General features: G+C 40.2%; 1 non-coding gene across 1 annotated transcript; it reads left to right on the forward strand.

Annotated features, from left to right (window-relative positions):
- The first annotated feature begins 1,693 nt into the window (after positions 1-1,693).
- Positions 1,694-1,796, forward strand: LOC122151779. The gene has a single exon (XR_006164264.1). It is a non-coding gene; the product is annotated as a U6 spliceosomal RNA (small nuclear RNA).
- The last annotated feature ends 3,332 nt before the right edge of the window (positions 1,797-5,128 follow it).

Raw genomic sequence — 5,128 nt, forward strand, 5'->3', positions numbered from 1 at the left:
TAAAGATTAACTGTCTCAGAAACCCTATGGGGGTCACTATGAGTTGATGGCAATGAATTTGGTTTGTTTTTGATCAGCTGTGCCCTAGATGTTTAGGATACAAGCATGTAGCTTACAGTAAACCAGCAGTGATAGTTCAGTCAAATATGTTAAAGTCACTGATCCTGTAACATAAAAAGTCACATTTATATCACAAAAAACCCACCAACTTCCATTTCCAGTAATGAAACTCAACGCTTTGTATTAGGTCAACGGCACAAAAACAGTGATCAGCTATTGATTACAGATTTCTGAAAACTTGATGTGTTGCATTTCTGTATATTGCTCTACCATTTTTTAGCAGATGGAATGGCTGTTGGAGGAAATACAGTATTAGGAATTGAAAAATGGATTACAGGTTTGACAGGATAATCTCTGAAAATCACTTCCTGCCAGCAGATTGTTAATTTCAAGAGAAATTATACATGCTGATAAGACAGAAAACAGCAAATGCTGGCGAGGATGTGGAGAGATTAGGACAGTCATACACTTCTGGTGGGACTGTCAAATGATACAACCACTGTGGAAAGTGGATGGTGATTCCTTAGAAAGCTGGAATTAGAAATAACCATTTGACCCAGACATTCCATTACTAGATATATATCCTAAAGAAGTGAGATCCAGAACAAGAACAGACATATGCACACCCATGTTCATCACAGCACTATTTGTAATAGCCAAACGATGGAAACAACCTAGGTGTCCCTCAACTGAACAAAGGATAACCAAACTATGGTACATACACACAATGGAATACTATGCAGCCCTAAAGAATAATGTAGAATCTGCAAAATACTCCATAACATGGATGAGCTTGGAGGACATAATGCTGAATGAAATAAGTCAATTACAGAAGGGCAAATATTGTGTTAGTCTGTTATTGTAAATTTCAAGGAAAGCTTTACATATGGAAGGAAATTTTCTTTGTTGGTTACCAAGGGAGAGAGGGCAGGAGAGGGAACATTGCTAGACAGGTAGAGACAAGTATTGATTTGGATGAAGGGAAGAGCAATGTACCAAATGTGAGTGATCAACACGGTGGCACTGAGGAAGCAGAAGACATAGAGAGGTACATGGGAGGTACAGACAACAAAGTTGAATCATTTGCACATACAGTATTGCATTGTCAGTGAAGGCACACATGAATATATGTGTCCATAGATGGGTGGGCAGGCTGAACTATTATGTATGTCTGTGCAGGGGGGAGTGTGCCCAAGACCACGTATAGGGTTGGCAGACAATGTTTCTACAAGTGTATTGATATGTTCTGTAAGAATTACCAGGTATATAGTAAAGCTGACAAGTGACAAGGTTGTAGTCACTTCTTGGCCACAGCCAGCTACCCAAAGGGACTGGGCAGTTGGACCTATGGGCTTGGGACCACAGTCAAAGGGGACATCAAGCTCATGGCAGTGCACAGAGGAAGATAGAAAGGAAACTCAGACAGAATACAGAATCTCATCCTTTTTCTAGGTGACCCACCACAGATTTCATCCAGGTGAACACCATCTTGAGTGAGAATCACACATTCACTGGGTCTCTGAGGTCAGTTTAAACAACAGACTTACAAAGATTCAGCCTGCGATTTTTCATGGGATCTTTCATTTTATGATGAACAGCAGCATAACATATTCAAAACAGCGCAACACAGGACTCGCTTTAGCAGCACATATCCTAAAATTGGAACAATACAGAGAAGATTAGCATGGCCCCTGCACAGGGATGTCATGCAAATTCGTGAAGTGTTCCATATTTTTCAAGTAAGAAAAAAAGTTCTAAAAAATACCCAAATTATGTAAAGATATACATAAATAAATAAATAAATATTAAAAAAATATATATGTATACGTAAAATACGACACAAAACAAGGCAACACACACATATAGAAGTGTAGTGCCTAAGGCACTTGACTGCTAACCAGAAGGCTGGCAGTTCAAACCCACCATCCACTCCTCGGAAGGAAGGCTGGGCAATCTGCTTCCATAGTGATACCGTCTCAGAAACCCAAGGAGGGGTCGCTATGAGTCGGGTCTGACTTGATGGCACATAATAACAACAACAACACATAATTTCAAGCTGTTTTAGTTAGGAAGGTTGGGCAATCCTACTTCCGTAGTGATACTGCCTCGGAAACCCAAGGAGGGGTCGCTATGAGTCGGGGCCGACTCGACGGCAAACAACAACAACAACAACATTGATCTAAAATTACCAGAGATCTCTTGGATCAAGTCCTAGAAACTTTGTTCCAAAAGTGGCCACTGACTTTCTGAAGAATTTCTTGGTAATCGTACACCAACATCCACTGTATAAAACAACAAATGATCTCCTAATGCTTACATATGTAAGCCACTAGAGTACCTGAGAGAGGTCCAGCCTGATATTGAGATGTAGCACTCTTCATCTTACCAAGCAATAACATATGTTTCAAAGTTTCTGTAAAACAGGCCGTGAGTTGCCCATTTACCCATGCAACATGTCTTACAAGATTTGGTGATTACCCCCAATACAGTGCAAGAACAAAAAACATCAAATGGCAACATTTCACAGCAGTGAAACACTGCAGTTTGTTAAGCAAACTTCACCAATGTGCTCGAAACCTAGGTTATCAAAACCAGAGTCCTGGACCAAACATCTACAAGGAAGCAGACCACAGTGTTTGCAAACAGAAAAAATGGAAATATTCAGTTAGAATCTCATACTGCTGCCACCAGTAGAGACAAGTAACCTCTTGGAACAGACAGAACCAGAACCCCACACCACTGCCACCAGAGGGCGCAAAACGAGATCTTTGCAAGAGAAAAATAGAGAGAGAGAGAAGTCAAAGAAAAACTTATTAGGCTAAAGTGCAGCGTGTATAATTTCTTCTTTTGTTTAGAATGAAATTTTTTATTCATGCCACAGCAGAGGCAAATAATTTGAGCAGTGTCTTACAAATACTGTGTCTTTTGAAAAACTTGATGTTCTTTTGTGTGTGTGTGTGTGTGTGTGTGTGTGATTTGGGTGAAAGTTTACAGAGCAAATTCACCCTCCATACAGCAGCTCACATACACTTTGTCTCATGACATTGACTACAATTTACCACAATGCAACAGCTCTCCTCCTACTTCCTCCCCATAGTAACCTCCTCCCTGTGTTCTTCTTATCCTCCATGCACTCCTGTCCCCTGAGCTGTCTCCCTGTGCATACACAGCCCTTCTTTTCTCCCATGATTGATCTCTTCAAGGAGTCTATCTACCTAATGTAAATGTTTACCTCATATGCCGGTCATTTGTTTGGCTGGAAGCCACAGGAGTGGGATCAATTCCAGACCTGAAGGACAGCTAGAGGCCACAGTCTCAGTGGTTCCATCAGGCTCTATCAGACCAGCAAACCTGTTTTGAGTTTTGTTCCACATTGTTTTCCCACTCTATACAGGTTCTCTTACATAGATCCCCCTCTGAGCAGTTGACAGTGGCAGCCAGGCACATTTAGTTCTTTTGATCTCATAGTTGTATAGGCTGAGGATTGCATGGTGTACCAGTCGCTTGGACTAATTGTTTCCATGAATCTTTGGTTTTCTTACTCCTTCTTTGCTCTGGATGAGGAGAGCATCTAGATGGCTACCTGCAAGATTTTAAGATCCCAGTAGCTGCTCAACAAAGTAGAAGGTGGAACAATGTTTTGTGCAGTATGTTATGCCAGTTGAGCTTGATGTCCCCTGTAACTATGGTCCTGAGCCCACAGGTTCAACTACTTTCTCCCTCTGGGTAGCTGGCTGTGGTTAAGAAGTGACTACACCATTGTTCCTTGTCAGCTCTACTATATACCTGGGAATTCTTACAGAACATACCGATACACTTGTACAAACATTGTCTGCCAATCCTATATCTGGTCTTGGGTACACTCTGCCCCTGCACAGACATACTTAATAGTTCAGCCTGTCCACCTACCTATCCACCCATATATCCATGTTTGCCTTCACTGACAATGCAGTACAGTATGTGCAAAAGGGTTCATCTTTTTTGTCTGCACCTCCCATGTACCTCTCTGTGTCTTCCTCTTCTTCCTCAATGCCACCATGTTGATCACTCACAATTGGTACATTGCCCTTCTCTTCACCCAAATCAATAAGAGGTCATGTAATTCTTATGGAAGCTTTTGAACCCCTCCCAAATTGAATGAAGACTTTTTCAAACAAAAGAGAATAAGAAAAAAAAGCTGTCTTACTTTAGATATCAAAAAATTGGGTGGATCCCTATGATGGGGAACCATGGGCAGATTCTCTCCATTGAAAGAGAACTCTGCAAAGCCTAAACAGAAATTATACATGGGATGTTGTTGTTGTTGTTGTTGTTATGTGCCTTTGAGTTGGCCCCGACTCATAGCGACCCCTCCTTAAGTTTCCGAGGCAGTATCACTACAGAAGTAGGATTGCCCAACCTTCCTTCCAAGGAGTGGCTGGTGGGTTTGAACCGCCAGCCTTCTGGTTAGCAGTCAAGGGACAGCGTTGGGAAATATTTCTACCTCAAGCCAGAGACTTGAAGCTTTATTAATGAATTGGTCATTTGCGCAAAAACCTTGAAATTTCCAAAACTAGTTGGTACTATCTTAAAGGACAAAATTTAGATTAGGTAAAATATTAAAACTTTAAATGAAAACTTACAATATTAAACAAACTTTTTCAACAGTAATTATGTTTTGTGATATATGCAATTTCAAGATCTTTAGGTAATTTACTAATGTTGTTGTTGTTGTTATGTATTTACTAATAATTGAGTTAAATGTTCGTTATAATTTAAAATTCATATACTTTTGCTTTTTAGAGAAAAGATATATACATATTCAGGTATGCTAATAAATGTGTTCATTTTGCCATTTAAATAGTTATAAGAGAACTGCAACAGTGCTTAAAGATTTATTCAAAAGAATTTATTTGATATGGTCAAGGTTTTGTCTGTTTGAGTAAAGTTCAATAGTTTAAATATTTTAGGAGGTTTAGTGTTAGGTTTAGTGTTAGGGAGCTCTGGTAGCATAGTGCCTAAGGCACTTGACTGCTAACCAGAAGGCTGGTGGTTCAAACCCACCAGCCACTCCTTGGAAGGAAGATGG

The sequence above is a fragment of the Orycteropus afer genome, unplaced genomic scaffold (assembly GCF_000298275.1).
Source record: "Orycteropus afer afer isolate SDZICR_OR568_19922 unplaced genomic scaffold, OryAfe1.0 scaffold00701, whole genome shotgun sequence".
In the NCBI taxonomy this organism is placed as follows: Eukaryota; Metazoa; Chordata; class Mammalia; order Tubulidentata; family Orycteropodidae; genus Orycteropus; species Orycteropus afer.